This window comes from Lissotriton helveticus, chromosome 6, assembly GCF_964261635.1.
Source record: "Lissotriton helveticus chromosome 6, aLisHel1.1, whole genome shotgun sequence".
Lineage (NCBI taxonomy): Eukaryota > Metazoa > Chordata > Amphibia > Caudata > Salamandridae > Lissotriton > Lissotriton helveticus.
The window spans coordinates 1,130,489,434-1,130,506,043 of NC_136067.1; the positions used below are offsets into that span (position 1 = coordinate 1,130,489,434).

Sequence of the window (16,610 nt, forward strand, 5' to 3'; positions counted from 1 at the left end):
ATTTCTTGGAGCTCAGAAACTGAGGGATGTAGACCCAATATGTCTTCCAAGCGCCTAGAGACCTGGTGCCCAATCTGGCATGGTGTTTTTCAGCTTAACCGACCAATCTGGTTGCAAGGCAGATTTTAACAGTACTGCTGAAAGGGACTCCCAGACATCCCTGAGGCCATCATTTGCATAGGCCCTGCCCTTCTCTTTGTCCTGCTTCCCACAAAGCAACACATCACTGGTAGCAGTATAGATTTAGGGGTGGTGAAGAATAATGACAGGGAGGCTGAAAAAGAGAAAGAAAAGTCCCAGAAGTCCTGCAGGCTTCCTTGCTAAATGCAGCAGGACATAGAGCGCACCTTTTTTACTGCAAGGCAAATACATTAAAAATGTTGAGGAGAGACTAATTGAAAAATACATATTACATGACACAGGACTGGAACCTGCTTTATTATTTTAATTAGTCCTGAAAACAAAAAAGATTTCTCTCCTAAAAACTGTTTAAAATATGGAACGCTTCACGAATTTGCGTGTCATCCTTGTGCAGGGGCCATGCTAATCTTCTCTGTATCGTTCCAATTTTAGTATATGTGCTGCCAAAGCGAGCACACTTTATTGATGAACTGACAATGTTTATAAACTCTCTAAATCTACAGTCTCTAGACATAGGGTGGCCTGGCAGAGATGCTCAGATGGCCAGTAAGCATTCAAATCTGAACCAATGGGCAAAAATGTCTGAAGAGTAGCAATCTATTATTCTTCTCTGCATTTGTGGTCCAAGACTTCACACACCGTAAGTATGTAGATTATGTCAGGGTTGCAAAGGCTCATGGTTTGGGCTACAGACAAGGAGCATTGTGACATCACGCTGCCTGTGGAACAGTGATATTAAAGGTGAAACAGCTGCACAGTAGGTTAGGTGAAGTGCTCTGAGAGTGGAAAGGCAGCATGCCTGGGTCCCCGGACAAGGTGAGCCTACGACAAGGTGTCTGAATTTTAACCTGTATTGTAATATTAAACCCCTTTTTGTTGTATCCGCCTAATTACTAAGGAGTTCACAAGCTCAGCCCCACACAGACCGGGAACTGATTATGTTAATGCAGACTATTTAAGAAACTGAGCCTGATCTAAAAGATTTCCTTGGATCTAGGACCATTTCGCCTAGATTTTAGGTCCTTCCTTCTCCTAAAGTCCTTTGTACAACTTAGGAAACCCTCACAGAACAGACTTTCAGCAGGTCAGATGGGTTTCCTTGTGCCTTCACACACACACACACACACTTTCTAGCCCTCTTAAGGACAAAAGGATGGGTATGTCTACATAGGGCCAGTGGCGCAATGGATAACGCGTCTGACCATGGATCAGAAGATTGTAGGTTCGACTCCTATCTGGCTCGTAAGAGTTGTAGGTCCCTGTTTCATTATATTCCTGTGGAATTCTTATTTACCTCAGACTTGTTGTAGGTTCAATATTCTCCAGGAGGACTCATCCAGCAGATGTTCCACGGTAGAGCTGCAGTAATAGGGCCACGGCTAGTTAAACGTTTCCCATTTGCTGCTGGACTCTATGTGATGGCCGTCACGTGGTGTGCTGCTTTTGTATTTCAACATGGGTCCCTGATTCTCTTAACTACAAAAAAAGCTTGTTGACAAAAGTGTGTGTGCAAGGGTCTGTGGACGCAGGCAGGTGTGTGCAATCGAATGCTTACCCATTTACATGTGTGAGAGGGACAAACCAGCTCCTTGTGGGCTGCAGGCCTACAACTGGTAGCCCCAGTAGCCAGGCAGAAGCACAGCTAAGGAGAGAGAGGAAGTTGGTCCATTATTAAAGCAGAACCATGAGCATCTTGCCCTGCTACCTTTTTCCCCTCTCAGCCACGATCGGCCACGATCGGCCAAGACCTCTCTATTAGGGTGGAGGGTGAACATTTCTTGGAGCTCAGAAACTGAGGGATGTAGACCCAATATGTCTTCCAGCGCCTAGAGACCTGGTGCCCAATCTGGCATGGTGTTTTTCAGCTTAACCGACCAATCTGGTTGCAAGGCAGATTTTAACAGTACTGCTGAAAGGGACTCCCAGACATTCCTGAGGCCATCATTTGCATAGGCCCTGCCCTTCTCTTTGTCCTGCTTCCCACAAAGCAACTCATCACTGGTAGCAGTATAGATTTAGGGGTGGTGAAGAATAATGACAGGGAGGCTGAAAAAGAGAAAGAAAAGTCCCAGAAGTCCTGCAGGCTTCCTTGCTAAATGCAGCTGGACATAGAGCGCACCTTTTTTACTGCAAGGCAAATACATTAAAAATGTTGAGGAGAGACTAATTGAAAAATACATATTACATGACACAGGACTGGAACCTGCTTTATTATTTTAATTAGTCCTGAAAACAAAAAAGATTTCTCTCCTAAAAACTGTTTAAAATATGGAACGCTTCACGAATTTGCGTGTCATCCTTGCGCAGGGGCCATGCTAATCTTCTCTGTATCGTTCCAATTTTAGTATATGTGCTGCCAAAGCAAGCACACTTTATTGATGAACTGACAATGTTTATAAACTCTCTAAATCTACAGTCTCTAGACATAGGGTGGCCTGGCAGAGATGCTCAGATGGCCAGTAAGCATTCAAATCTGAACCAATGGGCAAAAATGTCTGAAGAGTAGCAATCTATTATTCTTCTCTGCATTTGTGGTCCAAGACTTCACACACCGTAAGTATGTAGATTATGTCAGGGTTGCAAAGGCTCATGGTTTGGGCTACAGACAAGGAGCATTGTGACATCACGCTGCCTGTGGAAGAGTGATATTAAAGGTGAAACAGCTGCACAGTAGGTTAGGTGAAGTGCTCTGAGAGTGGAAAGGCAGCATGCCTGGGTCCCCGGACAAGGTGAGCCTACGACAAGGTGTCTGAATTTTAACCTGTATTGTAATATTAAACCCCTTTTTGTTGTATCCGCCTAATTACTAAGGAGTTCACAAGCTCAGCCCCACACAGACCGGGAACTGATTATGTTAATGCAGACTATTTAAGAAACTGAGCCTGATCTAAAAGATTTCCTTGGATCTAGGACCATTTCGCCTAGATTTTAGGTCCTTCCTTCTCCTAAAGTCCTTTGTACAACTTAGGAAACCCTCACAGAACAGACTTTCAGCAGGTCAGATGGGTTTCCTTGTGCCTTCACACACACACACACACACACTTTCTAGCCCTCTTAAGGACAAAAGGATCGGTATGTCTACATAGGGCCAGTGGCGCAATGGATAACGCGTCTGACCATGGATCAGAAGATTGTAGGTTCGACTCCTATCTGGCTCGTAAGAGTTGTAGGTCCCTGTTTCAGTATATTCCTGTGGAATTCTTATTTACCTCAGACTTGTTGTAGGTTCAATATTCTCCAGGAGGACTCATCCAGCAGATGTTCCACGGTAGAGCTGCAGTAATAGGACCACGGCTAGTTAAACGTTTCCCATTTGCTGCTGGACTCTATGTGATGGCCGTCACGTGGTGTGCTGCTTTTGTATTTCAACATGGGTCCCTGATTCTCTTAACTACAAAAAAAGCTTGTTGACAAAAGTGTGTGTGCAAGGGTCTGTGGACGCAGGCAGGTGTGTGCAATTGAATGCTTACCCATTTACATGTGTGAGAGGGACAAACCAGCTCCTTGTGGGCTGCAGGCCTACAACTGGTAGCCCCAGTAGCCAGGCAGAAGCACAGCTAAGGAGAGAGAGGAAGTTGGTCCATTATTAAAGCAGAACCATGAGCATCTTGCCCTGCTACCTTTTTCCCCTCTCAGCCACGATCGGCCAAGACCTCTCTATTCGGGTGGAGGGTGAACATTTCTTGGACCTCAGAAACTGAGGGATGTAGACCCAATATGTCTTCCAAGCGCCTAGAGACCTGGTGCCCAATCTGGCATGGTGTTTTTCAGCTTAACCGACCAATCTGGTTGCAAGGCAGATTTTAACAGTACTGCTGAAAGGGACTCCCAGACATCCCTGAGGCCATCATTTGCATAGGCCCTGCCCTTCTCTTTGTCCTGCTTCCCACAAAGCAACTCATCACTGGTAGCAGTATAGATTTAGGGGTGGTGAAGAATAATGACAGGGAGGCTGAAAAAGAGAAAGAAAAGTCCCAGAAGTCCTGCAGGCTTCCTTGCTAAATGCAGCTGGACATAGAGCGCACCTTTTTTACTGCAAGGCAAATACATTAAAAATGTTGAGGAGAGACTAATTGAAAAATACATATTACATGACACAGGAATGGAACCTGCTTTATTATTTTAATTAGTCCTGAAAACAAAAAAGATTTCTCTCCTAAAAACTGTTTAAAATATGGAATGCTTCACGAATTTGCGTGTCATCCTTGCGCAGGGGCCATGCTAATCTTCTCTGTATCGTTCCAATTTTAGTATATGTGCTGCCAAAGCGAGCACACTTTATTGATGAACTGACAATGTTTATAAACTCTCTAAATCTACAGTCTCTAGACATAGGGTGGCCTGGCAAAGATGCTCAGATGGCCAGTAAGCATTCAAATCTGAACCAATGGGCAAAAATGTCTGAAGAGTAGCAATCTATTATTCTTCTCTGCATTTGTGGTCCAAGACTTCACACACCGTAAGTATGTAGATTATGTCAGGGTTGCAAAGGCTCATGGTTTGGGCTACAGACAAGGAGCATTGTGACATCACGCTGCCTGTGGAACAGTGATATTAAAGGTGAAACAGCAGCACAGTAGGTTAGGTGAAGTGCTCTGAGAGTGGAAAGGCAGCATGCCTGGGTCCCCGGACAAGGTGAGCCTACGACAAGGTGTCTGAATTTTAACCTGTATTGTAATATTAAACCCCTTTTTGTTGTATCCGCCTAATTACTAAGGAGTTCACAAGCACAGCCCCACAAAGACCGGGAACTGATTATGTTAATGCAGACTATTTAAGAAACTGAGCCTGATCTAAAAGATTTCCTTGGATCTAGGACCATTTCGCCTAGATTTTAGGTCCTTCCTTCTCCTAAAGTCCTTTGTACAACTTAGGAAACCCTCACAGAACAGACTTTCAGGAGGTCAGATGGGTTTCCTTGTGCCTTCACACACACACACACACACTTTCTAGCCCTCTTAAGGACAAAAGGATGGGCATGTCTACATAGGGCCAGTGGTGCAACGGATAACGCGTCTGACTACGGATCAGAAGATTGTAGGTTCGACTCCTATCTGGCTTGGAAGAGTTGTAGGTCCCTGTTTCATTATATTCCTATTTACCTCAGACTTGTTGTAGGTTCAATATTCTCCAGGAGGACTCATCCAGCAGATGTTCTACGGTAGAGCTGCAGTAATAGGACCACGGCTAGTTAAACGTTTCCCATTTGCTGCTGGACTCTATGTGATGGCCGTCACGTGGTGTGCTGCTTTTGTATTTCAACATGGGTCCCTGATTCTCTTAACTACAAAAAAAGCTTGTTGACAAAAGTGTGTGTGCAAGGGTCTGTGGACGCAGGGAGGTGTGTGCAATTGAATGCTTACCCATTTACATGTGTGAGAGGGACAAACCAGCTCCTTGTGGGCTGCAGGCTTACAACTGGTAGCCCCAGTAGCCAGGCAGAAGCACAGCTAAGGAGAGAGAGGAAGTTGGTCCATTATTAAAGCAGAACCATGAGCATCTTGCCCTGCTACCTTTTTCCCCTCTCAGCCCCTCTCGGCCACGATCGGCCAAGACCTCTCTATTAGGGTGGAGGGTGAACATTTCTTGGAGCTCAGAAACTGAGGGATGTAGACCCAATATGTCTTCCAAGCGCCTAGAGACCTGGTGCCCAATCTGGCATGGTGTTTTTCAGCTTAACCGACCAATCTGGTTGCAAGGCAGATTTTAACAGTACTGCTGAAAGGGACTCCCAGACATCCCTGAGGCCATCATTTGCATAGGCCCTGCCCTTCTCTTTGTCCTGCTTCCCACAAAGCAACTCATCACTGGTAGCAGTATAGATTTAGGGGTGGTGAAGAATAATGACAGGGAGGCTGAAAAAGAGAAAGAAAAGTCCCAGAAGTCCTGCAGGCTTCCTTGCTAAATGCAGCTGGACATAGAGCGCACCTTTTTTACTGCAAGGCAAATACATTAAAAATGTTGAGGAGAGACTAATTGAAAAATACATATTACATGACACAGGACTGGAACCTGCTTTATTATTTTAATTAGTCCTGAAAACAAAAAAGATTTCTCTCCTAAAAACTGTTTAAAATATGGAACGCTTCACGAATTTGCGTGTCATCCTTGCGCAGGGGCCATGCTAATCTTCTCTGTATCGTTCCAATTTTAGTATATGTGCTGCCAAAGCGAGCACACTTTATTGATGAACTGACAATGTTTATAAACTCTCTAAATCTACAGTCTCTAGACATAGGGTGGCCTGGCAGAGATGCTCAGATGGCCAGTAAGCATTCAAATCTGAACCAATGGGCAAAAATGTCTGAAGAGTAGCAATCTATTATTCTTCTCTGCATTTGTGGTCCAAGACTTCACACACCGTAAGTATGTAGATTATGTCAGGGTTGCAAAGGCTCATGGTTTGGGCTACAGACAAGGAGCATTGTGACATCACGCTGCCTGTGGAACAGTGATATTAAAGGTGAAACAGCTGCACAGTAGGTTAGTTGAAGTGCTCTGAGAGTGGAAAGGCAGCATGCCTGGGTCCCCGGACAAGGTGAGCCTACGACAAGGTGTCTGAATTTTAACCTGTATTGTAATATTAAACCCCTTTTTGTTGTATCCGCCTAATTACTAAGGAGTTCACAAGCTCAGCCCCACACAGACCGGGAACTGATTATGTTAATGCAGACTATTTAAGAAACTGAGCCTGATCTAAAAGATTTCCTTGGATCTAGGACCATTTCGCCTAGATTTTAGGTCCTTCCTTCTCCTAAAGTCCTTTGTACAACTTAGGAAACCCTCACAGAACAGACTTTCAGCAGGTCAGATGGGTTTCCTTGTGCCTTCACACACACACACACACACTTTCTAGCCCTCTTAAGGACAAAAGGATGGGTATGTCTACATAGGGCCAGTGGCGCAATGGATAACGCGTCTGACCACGGATCAGAAGATTGTAGGTTCGACTCCTATCTGGCTCGTAAGAGTTGTAGGTCCCTGTTTCATTATATTCCTGTGGAATTCTTATTTACCTCAGACTTGTTGTAGGTTCAATATTCTCCAGGAGGACTCATCCAGCAGATGTTCCACGGTAGAGCTGCAGTAATAGGACCACGGCTAGTTAAACGTTTCCCATTTGCTGCTGGACTCTATGTGATGGCCGTCACGTGGTGTGCTGCTTTTGTATTTCAACATGGGTCCCTGATTCTCTTAACTACAAAAAAAGCTTGTTGACAAAAGTGTGTGTGCAAGGGTCTGTGGACGCAGGCAGGTGTGTGCAATTGAATGCTTACCCATTTACATGTGTGAGAGGGACAAACCAGCTCCTTGTGGGCTGCAGGCCTACAACTGGTAGCCCCAGTAGCCAGGCAGAAGCACAGCTAAGGAGAGAGAGGAAGTTGGTCCATTATTAAAGCAGAACCATGAGCATCTTGCCCTGCTACCTTTTTCCCCTCTCAGCCACGATCGGCCAAGACCTCTCTATTCGGGTGGAGGGTGAACATTTCTTGGACCTCAGAAACTGAGGGATGTAGACCCAATATGTCTTCCAAGCGCCTAGAGACCTGGTGCCCAATCTGGCATGGTGTTTTTCAGCTTAACCGACCAATCTGGTTGCAAGGCAGATTTTAACAGTACTGCTGAAAGGGACTCCCAGACATCCCTGAGGCCATCATTTGCATAGGCCCTGCCCTTCTCTTTGTCCTGCTTCCCACAAAGCAACTCATCACTGGTAGCAGTATAGATTTAGGGGTGGTGAAGAATAATGACAGGGAGGCTGAAAAAGAGAAAGAAAAGTCCCAGAAGTCCTGCAGGCTTCCTTGCTAAATGCAGCTGGACATAGAGCGCACCTTTTTTACTGCAAGGCAAATACATTAAAAATGTTGAGGAGAGACTAATTGAAAAATACATATTACATGACACAGGAATGGAACCTGCTTTATTATTTTAATTAGTCCTGAAAACAAAAAAGATTTCTCTCCTAAAAACTGTTTAAAATATGGAATGCTTCACGAATTTGCGTGTCATCCTTGCGCAGGGGCCATGCTAATCTTCTCTGTATCGTTCCAATTTTAGTATATGTGCTGCCAAAGCGAGCACACTTTATTGATGAACTGACAATGTTTATAAACTCTCTAAATCTACAGTCTCTAGACATAGGGTGGCCTGGCAAAGATGCTCAGATGGCCAGTAAGCATTCAAATCTGAACCAATGGGCAAAAATGTCTGAAGAGTAGCAATCTATTATTCTTCTCTGCATTTGTGGTCCAAGACTTCACACACCGTAAGTATGTAGATTATGTCAGGGTTGCAAAGGCTCATGGTTTGGGCTACAGACAAGGAGCATTGTGACATCACGCTGCCTGTGGAACAGTGATATTAAAGGTGAAACAGCAGCACAGTAGGTTAGGTGAAGTGCTCTGAGAGTGGAAAGGCAGCATGCCTGGGTCCCCGGACAAGGTGAGCCTACGACAAGGTGTCTGAATTTTAACCTGTATTGTAATATTAAACCCCTTTTTGTTGTATCCGCCTAATTACTAAGGAGTTCACAAGCACAGCCCCACAAAGACCGGGAACTGATTATGTTAATGCAGACTATTTAAGAAACTGAGCCTGATCTAAAAGATTTCCTTGGATCTAGGACCATTTCGCCTAGATTTTAGGTCCTTCCTTCTCCTAAAGTCCTTTGTACAACTTAGGAAACCCTCACAGAACAGACTTTCAGGAGGTCAGATGGGTTTCCTTGTGCCTTCACACACACACACACACACTTTCTAGCCCTCTTAAGGACAAAAGGATGGGCATGTCTACATAGGGCCAGTGGTGCAACGGATAACGCGTCTGACTACGGATCAGAAGATTGTAGGTTCGACTCCTATCTGGCTTGGAAGAGTTGTAGGTCCCTGTTTCATTATATTCCTATTTACCTCAGACTTGTTGTAGGTTCAATATTCTCCAGGAGGACTCATCCAGCAGATGTTCTACGGTAGAGCTGCAGTAATAGGACCACGGCTAGTTAAACGTTTCCCATTTGCTGCTGGACTCTATGTGATGGCCGTCACGTGGTGTGCTGCTTTTGTATTTCAACATGGGTCCCTGATTCTCTTAACTACAAAAAAAGCTTGTTGACAAAAGTGTGTGTGCAAGGGTCTGTGGACGCAGGGAGGTGTGTGCAATTGAATGCTTACCCATTTACATGTGTGAGAGGGACAAACCAGCTCCTTGTGGGCTGCAGGCTTACAACTGGTAGCCCCAGTAGCCAGGCAGAAGCACAGCTAAGGAGAGAGAGGAAGTTGGTCCATTATTAAAGCAGAACCATGAGCATCTTGCCCTGCTACCTTTTTCCCCTCTCAGCCCCTCTCGGCCACGATCGGCCAAGACCTCTCTATTAGGGTGGAGGGTGAACATTTCTTGGAGCTCAGAAACTGAGGGATGTAGACCCAATATGTCTTCCAAGCGCCTAGAGACCTGGTGCCCAATCTGGCATGGTGTTTTTCAGCTTAACCGACCAATCTGGTTGCAAGGCAGATTTTAACAGTACTGCTGAAAGGGACTCCCAGACATCCCTGAGGCCATCATTTGCATAGGCCCTGCCCTTCTCTTTGTCCTGCTTCCCACAAAGCAACTCATCACTGGTAGCAGTATAGATTTAGGGGTGGTGAAGAATAATGACAGGGAGGCTGAAAAAGAGAAAGAAAAGTCCCAGAAGTCCTGCAGGCTTCCTTGCTAAATGCAGCTGGACATAGAGCGCACCTTTTTTACTGCAAGGCAAATACATTAAAAATGTTGAGGAGAGACTAATTGAAAAATACATATTACATGACACAGGACTGGAACCTGCTTTATTATTTTAATTAGTCCTGAAAACAAAAAAGATTTCTCTCCTAAAAACTGTTTAAAATATGGAACGCTTCACGAATTTGCGTGTCATCCTTGCGCAGGGGCCATGCTAATCTTCTCTGTATCGTTCCAATTTTAGTATATGTGCTGCCAAAGCGAGCACACTTTATTGATGAACTGACAATGTTTATAAACTCTCTAAATCTACAGTCTCTAGACATAGGGTGGCCTGGCAGAGATGCTCAGATGGCCAGTAAGCATTCAAATCTGAACCAATGGGCAAAAATGTCTGAAGAGTAGCAATCTATTATTCTTCTCTGCATTTGTGGTCCAAGACTTCACACACCGTAAGTATGTAGATTATGTCAGGGTTGCAAAGGCTCATGGTTTGGGCTACAGACAAGGAGCATTGTGACATCACGCTGCCTGTGGAACAGTGATATTAAAGGTGAAACAGCTGCACAGTAGGTTAGTTGAAGTGCTCTGAGAGTGGAAAGGCAGCATGCCTGGGTCCCCGGACAAGGTGAGCCTACGACAAGGTGTCTGAATTTTAACCTGTATTGTAATATTAAACCCCTTTTTGTTGTATCCGCCTAATTACTAAGGAGTTCACAAGCTCAGCCCCACACAGACCGGGAACTGATTATGTTAATGCAGACTATTTAAGAAACTGAGCCTGATCTAAAAGATTTCCTTGGATCTAGGACCATTTCGCCTAGATTTTAGGTCCTTCCTTCTCCTAAAGTCCTTTGTACAACTTAGGAAACCCTCACAGAACAGACTTTCAGCAGGTCAGATGGGTTTCCTTGTGCCTTCACACACACACACACACACACACTTTCTAGCCCTCTTAAGGACAAAAGGATGGGTATGTCTACATAGGGCCAGTGGCGCAATGGATAACGCGTCTGACCATGGATCAGAAGATTGTAGGTTCGACTCCTATCTGGCTCGTAAGAGTTGTAGGTCCCTGTTTCATTATATTCCTGTGGAATTCTCATTTACCTCAGACTTGTTGTAGGTTCAATATTCTCCAGGAGGACTCATCCAGCAGATGTTCCACGGTAGAGCTGCAGTAATAGGACCACGGCTAGTTAAACGTTTCCCATTTGCTGCTGGACTCTATGTGATGGCCGTCACGTGGTGTGCTGCTTTTGTATTTCAACATGGGTCCCTGATTCTCTTAACTACAAAAAAAGCTTGTTGACAAAAGTGTGTGTGCAAGGGTCTGTGGACGCAGGCAGGTGTGTGCAATTGAATGCTTACCCATTTACATGTGTGAGAGGGACAAACCAGCTCCTTGTGGGCTGCAGGCCTACAACTGGTAGCCCCATTAACCAGGCAGAAGCACAGCTAAGGAGAGAGAGGAAGTTGGTCCATTATTAAAGCAGAACCATGAGCATCTTGCCCTGCTACCTTTTTCCCCTCTCAGCCACGATCGGCCACGATCGGCCAAGACCTCTCTATTAGGGTGGAGGGTGAACATTTCTTGGACCTCAGAAACTGAGGCATGTAGACCCAATATGTCTTCCAAGCGCCTAGAGACCTGGTGCCCAATCTGGCATGGTGTTTTTCAGCTTAACCGACCAATCTGGTTGCAAGGCAGATTTTAACAGTACTGCTGAAAGGGACTCCCAGACATCCCTGAGGCCATCATTTGCATAGGCCCTGCCCTTCTCTTTGTCCTGCTTCCCACAAAGCAACTCATCACTGGTAGCAGTATAGATTTAGGGGTGGTGAAGAATAATGACAGGGAGGCTAAAAAAGAGAAAGAAAAGTCCCAGAAGTCCTGCAGGCTTCCTTGCTAAATGCAGCTGGACATAGAGCGCACCTTTTTTACTGCAAGGCAAATACATTAAAAATGTTGAGGAGAGACTAATTGAAAAATACATATTACATGACACAGGACTGGAACCTGCTTTATTATTTTAATTAGTCCTGAAAACAAAAAAGATTTCTCTCCTAAAAACTGTTTAAAATATGGAACGCTTCACGAATTTGCGTGTCATCCTTGCGCAGGGGCCATGCTAATCTTCTCTGTATCGTTCCAATTTTAGTATATGTGCTGCCAAAGCGAGCACACTTTATTGATGAACTGACAATGTTTATAAACTCTCTAAATCTACAGTCTCTAGACATAGGGTGGCCTGGCAAAGATGCTCAGATGGCCAGTAAGCATTCAAATCTGAACCAATGGGCAAAAATGTCTGAAGAGTAGCAATCTATTATTCTTCTCTGCATTTGTGGTCCAAGACTTCACACACCGTAAGTATGTAGATTATGTCAGGGTTGCAAAGGCTCATGGTTTGGGCTACAGACAAGGAGCATTGTGACATCACGCTGCCTGTGGAACAGTGATATTAAAGGTGAAACAGCAGCACAGTAGGTTAGGTGAAGTGCTCTGAGAGTGGAAAGGCAGCATGCCTGGGTCCCCGGACAAGGTGAGCCTACGACAAGGTGTCTGAATTTTAACCTGTATTGTAATATTAAACCCCTTTTTGTTGTATCCGCCTAATTACTAAGGAGTTCACAAGCTCAGCCCCACAAAGACCGGGAACTGATTATGTTAATGCAGACTATTTAAGAAACTGAGCCTGATCTAAAAGATTTCCTTGGATCTAGGACCATTTCGCCTAGATTTTAGGTCCTTCCTTCTCCTAAAGTCCTTTGTACAACTTAGGAAACCCTCACAGAACAGACTTTCAGGAGGTCAGATGGGTTTCCTTGTGCCTTCACACACACACACACACACTTTCTAGCCCTCTTAAGGACAAAAGGATGGGCATGTCTACATAGTGCCAGTGGCGCAACGGATAACGCGTCTGACTACGGATCAGAAGATTGTAGGTTCGACTCCTATCTGGCTCGGAAGAGTTGTAGGTCCCTGTTTCATTATATTCCTATTTACCTCAGACTTGTTGTAGGTTCAATATTCTCCAGGAGGACTCATCCAGCAGATGTTCTACGGTAGAGCTGCAGTAATAGGACCACGGCTAGTTAAACGTTTCCCATTTGCTGCTGGACTCTATGTGATGGCCGTCACGTGGTGTGCTGCTTTTGTATTTCAACATGGGTCCCTGATTCTCTTAACTACAAAAAAAGCTTGTTGACAAAAGTGTGTGTGCAAGGGTCTGTGGACGCAGGGAGATGTGTGCAACTGAATGCTTACCCATTTACATGTGTGAGAGGGACAAACCAGCTCCTTGTGGGCTGCAGGCTTACAACTGGTAGCCCCAGTAGCCAGGCAGAAGCACAGCTAAGGAGAGAGAGGAAGTTGGTCCATTATTAAAGCAGAACCATGAGCATCTTGCCCTGCTACCTTTTTCCCCTCTCGGCCCCTCTCGGCCACGATCGGCCAAGACCTCTCTATTAGGGTGGAGGGTGAACATTTCTTGGAGCTCAGAAACTGAGGGATGTAGACCCAATATGTCTTCCAAGCGCCTAGAGACCTGGTGCCCAATCTGGCATGGTGTTTTTCAGCTTAACCGACCAATCTGGTTGCAAGGCAGATTTTAACAGTACTGCTGAAAGGGACTCCCAGACATCCCTGAGGCCATCATTTGCATAGGCCCTGCCCTTCTCTTTGTCCTGCTTCCCACAAAGCAACTCATCACTGGTAGCAGTATAGATTTAGGGGTGGTGAAGAATAATGACAGGGAGGCTGAAAAAGAGAAAGAAAAGTCCCAGAAGTCCTGCAGGCTTCCTTGCTAAATGCAGCAGGACATAGAGCGCACCTTTTTTACTGCAAGGCAAATACATTAAAAATGTTGAGGAGAGACTAATTGAAAAATACATATTACATGACACAGGACTGGAACCTGCTTTATTATTTTAATTAGTCCTGAAAACAAAAAAGATTTCTCTCCTAAAAACTGTTTAAAATATGGAACGCTTCACGAATTTGCGTGTCATCCTTGTGCAGGGGCCATGCTAATCTTCTCTGTATCGTTCCAATTTTAGTATATGTGCTGCCAAAGCGAGCACACTTTATTGATGAACTGACAATGTTTATAAACTCTCTAAATCTACAGTCTCTAGACATAGGGTGGCCTGGCAGAGATGCTCAGATGGCCAGTAAGCATTCAAATCTGAACCAATGGGCAAAAATGTCTGAAGAGTAGCAATCTATTATTCTTCTCTGCATTTGTGGTCCAAGACTTCACACACCGTAAGTATGTAGATTATGTCAGGGTTGCAAAGGCTCATGGTTTGGGCTACAGACAAGGAGCATTGTGACATCACGCTGCCTGTGGAACAGTGATATTAAAGGTGAAACAGCTGCACAGTAGGTTAGGTGAAGTGCTCTGAGAGTGGAAAGGCAGCATGCCTGGGTCCCCGGACAAGGTGAGCCTACGACAAGGTGTCTGAATTTTAACCTGTATTGTAATATTAAACCCCTTTTTGTTGTATCCGCCTAATTACTAAGGAGTTCACAAGCTCAGCCCCACACAGACCGGGAACTGATTATGTTAATGCAGACTATTTAAGAAACTGAGCCTGATCTAAAAGATTTCCTTGGATCTAGGACCATTTCGCCTAGATTTTAGGTCCTTCCTTCTCCTAAAGTCCTTTGTACAACTTAGGAAACCCTCACAGAACAGACTTTCAGCAGGTCAGATGGGTTTCCTTGTGCCTTCACACACACACACACACACTTTCTAGCCCTCTTAAGGACAAAAGGATGGGTATGTCTACATAGGGCCAGTGGCGCAATGGATAACGCGTCTGACCATGGATCAGAAGATTGTAGGTTCGACTCCTATCTGGCTCGTAAGAGTTGTAGGTCCCTGTTTCATTATATTCCTGTGGAATTCTTATTTACCTCAGACTTGTTGTAGGTTCAATATTCTCCAGGAGGACTCATCCAGCAGATGTTCCACGGTAGAGCTGCAGTAATAGGACCACGGCTAGTTAAACGTTTCCCATTTGCTGCTGGACTCTATGTGATGGCCGTCACGTGGTGTGCTGCTTTTGTATTTCAACATGGGTCCCTGATTCTCTTAACTACAAAAAAAGCTTGTTGACAAAAGTGTGTGTGCAAGGGTCTGTGGACGCAGGCAGGTGTGTGCAATCGAATGCTTACCCATTTACATGTGTGAGAGGGACAAACCAGCTCCTTGTGGGCTGCAGGCCTACAACTGGTAGCCCCAGTAGCCAGGCAGAAGCACAGCTAAGGAGAGAGAGGAAGTTGGTCCATTATTAAAGCAGAACCATGAGCATCTTGCCCTGCTACCTTTTTCCCCTCTCAGCCACGATCGGCCACGATCGGCCAAGACCTCTCTATTAGGGTGGAGGGTGAACATTTCTTGGAGCTCAGAAACTGAGGGATGTAGACCCAATATGTCTTCCAAGCGCCTAGAGACCTGGTGCCCAATCTGGCATGGTGTTTTTCAGCTTAACCGACCAATCTGGTTGCAAGGCAGATTTTAACAGTACTGCTGAAAGGGACTCCCAGACATTCCTGAGGCCATCATTTGCATAGGCCCTGCCCTTCTCTTTGTCCTGCTTCCCACAAAGCAACTCATCACTGGTAGCAGTATAGATTTAGGGGTGGTGAAGAATAATGACAGGGAGGCTGAAAAAGAGAAAGAAAAGTCCCAGAAGTCCTGCAGGCTTCCTTGCTAAATGCAGCTGGACATAGAGCGCACCTTTTTTACTGCAAGGCAAATACATTAAAAATGTTGAGGAGAGACTAATTGAAAAATACATATTACATGACACAGGACTGGAACCTGCTTTATTATTTTAATTAGTCCTGAAAACAAAAAAGATTTCTCTCCTAAAAACTGTTTAAAATATGGAACGCTTCACGAATTTGCGTGTCATCCTTGCGCAGGGGCCATGCTAATCTTCTCTGTATCGTTCCAATTTTAGTATATGTGCTGCCAAAGCAAGCACACTTTATTGATGAACTGACAATGTTTATAAACTCTCTAAATCTACAGTCTCTAGACATAGGGTGGCCTGGCAGAGATGCTCAGATGGCCAGTAAGCATTCAAATCTGAACCAATGGGCAAAAATGTCTGAAGAGTAGCAATCTATTATTCTTCTCTGCATTTGTGGTCCAAGACTTCACACACCGTAAGTATGTAGATTATGTCAGGGTTGCAAAGGCTCATGGTTTGGGCTACAGACAAGGAGCATTGTGACATCACGCTGCCTGTGGAACAGTGATATTAAAGGTGAAACAGCAGCACAGTAGGTTAGGTGAAGTGCTCTGAGAGTGGAAAGGCAGCATGCCTGGGTCCCCGGACAAGGTGAGCCTACGACAAGGTGTCTGAATTTTAACCTGTATTGTAATATTAAACCCCTTTTTGTTGTATCCGCCTAATTACTAAGGAGTTCACAAGCTCAGCCCCACAAAGACCGGGAACTGATTATGTTAATGCAGACTATTTAAGAAACTGAGCCTGATCTAAAAGATTTCCTTGGATCTAGGACCATTTCGCCTAGATTTTAGGTCCTTCCTTCTCCTAAAGTCCTTTGTACAACTTAGGAAACCCTCACAGAACAGACTTTCAGGAGGTCAGATGGGTTTCCTTGTGCCTTCACACACACACACACTTTCTAGCCCTCTTAAGGACAAAAGGATGGGCATGTCTACATAGGGCCAGTGGCGCAACGGATAACGCGTCTGACTACGGAT

At 45.0% G+C, this 16,610-nt stretch overlaps 14 non-coding genes across 14 annotated transcripts; 5 read left to right on the forward strand and 9 right to left on the reverse strand.

Moving 5' to 3' along the window:
• Positions 1–490: 490 nt before the first annotated feature.
• LOC144765007 (U6 spliceosomal RNA) lies at positions 491–597 on the reverse strand. The gene has a single exon (XR_013597025.1). It is a non-coding gene; the product is annotated as a U6 spliceosomal RNA (small nuclear RNA).
• A 714-nt stretch (positions 598–1,311) lies between these two features.
• Positions 1,312–1,384, forward strand: TRNAH-AUG (transfer RNA histidin (anticodon AUG)). Its single transcript has one exon. It is a non-coding gene; the product is annotated as a tRNA-His (tRNA).
• Positions 1,385–2,403: 1,019 nt separating this feature from the next.
• On the reverse strand, positions 2,404–2,510 carry LOC144765095 (U6 spliceosomal RNA). Its single transcript, XR_013597109.1, has one exon. It is a non-coding gene; the product is annotated as a U6 spliceosomal RNA (small nuclear RNA).
• Positions 2,511–3,226: 716 nt separating this feature from the next.
• TRNAH-AUG (transfer RNA histidin (anticodon AUG)) lies at positions 3,227–3,299 on the forward strand. Its single transcript has one exon. It is a non-coding gene; the product is annotated as a tRNA-His (tRNA).
• Positions 3,300–4,309: 1,010 nt separating this feature from the next.
• On the reverse strand, positions 4,310–4,416 carry LOC144765074 (U6 spliceosomal RNA). The gene has a single exon (XR_013597089.1). It is a non-coding gene; the product is annotated as a U6 spliceosomal RNA (small nuclear RNA).
• Positions 4,417–6,212: 1,796 nt separating this feature from the next.
• On the reverse strand, positions 6,213–6,319 carry LOC144765056 (U6 spliceosomal RNA). The gene has a single exon (XR_013597073.1). It is a non-coding gene; the product is annotated as a U6 spliceosomal RNA (small nuclear RNA).
• Positions 6,320–7,033: 714 nt separating this feature from the next.
• TRNAR-ACG (transfer RNA arginine (anticodon ACG)) lies at positions 7,034–7,106 on the forward strand. Its single transcript has one exon. It is a non-coding gene; the product is annotated as a tRNA-Arg (tRNA).
• A 1,010-nt stretch (positions 7,107–8,116) lies between these two features.
• LOC144765075 (U6 spliceosomal RNA) lies at positions 8,117–8,223 on the reverse strand. The gene has a single exon (XR_013597090.1). It is a non-coding gene; the product is annotated as a U6 spliceosomal RNA (small nuclear RNA).
• Positions 8,224–10,019: 1,796 nt separating this feature from the next.
• LOC144765058 (U6 spliceosomal RNA) lies at positions 10,020–10,126 on the reverse strand. Its single transcript, XR_013597074.1, has one exon. It is a non-coding gene; the product is annotated as a U6 spliceosomal RNA (small nuclear RNA).
• Positions 10,127–10,844: 718 nt separating this feature from the next.
• TRNAH-AUG (transfer RNA histidin (anticodon AUG)) lies at positions 10,845–10,917 on the forward strand. The gene has a single exon. It is a non-coding gene; the product is annotated as a tRNA-His (tRNA).
• A 1,020-nt stretch (positions 10,918–11,937) lies between these two features.
• On the reverse strand, positions 11,938–12,044 carry LOC144765059 (U6 spliceosomal RNA). The gene has a single exon (XR_013597075.1). It is a non-coding gene; the product is annotated as a U6 spliceosomal RNA (small nuclear RNA).
• A 1,796-nt stretch (positions 12,045–13,840) lies between these two features.
• LOC144765008 (U6 spliceosomal RNA) lies at positions 13,841–13,947 on the reverse strand. The gene has a single exon (XR_013597026.1). It is a non-coding gene; the product is annotated as a U6 spliceosomal RNA (small nuclear RNA).
• Positions 13,948–14,661: 714 nt separating this feature from the next.
• Positions 14,662–14,734, forward strand: TRNAH-AUG (transfer RNA histidin (anticodon AUG)). The gene has a single exon. It is a non-coding gene; the product is annotated as a tRNA-His (tRNA).
• A 1,020-nt stretch (positions 14,735–15,754) lies between these two features.
• LOC144765096 (U6 spliceosomal RNA) lies at positions 15,755–15,861 on the reverse strand. The gene has a single exon (XR_013597110.1). It is a non-coding gene; the product is annotated as a U6 spliceosomal RNA (small nuclear RNA).
• Between the last annotated feature and the right edge of the window lie 749 nt (positions 15,862–16,610).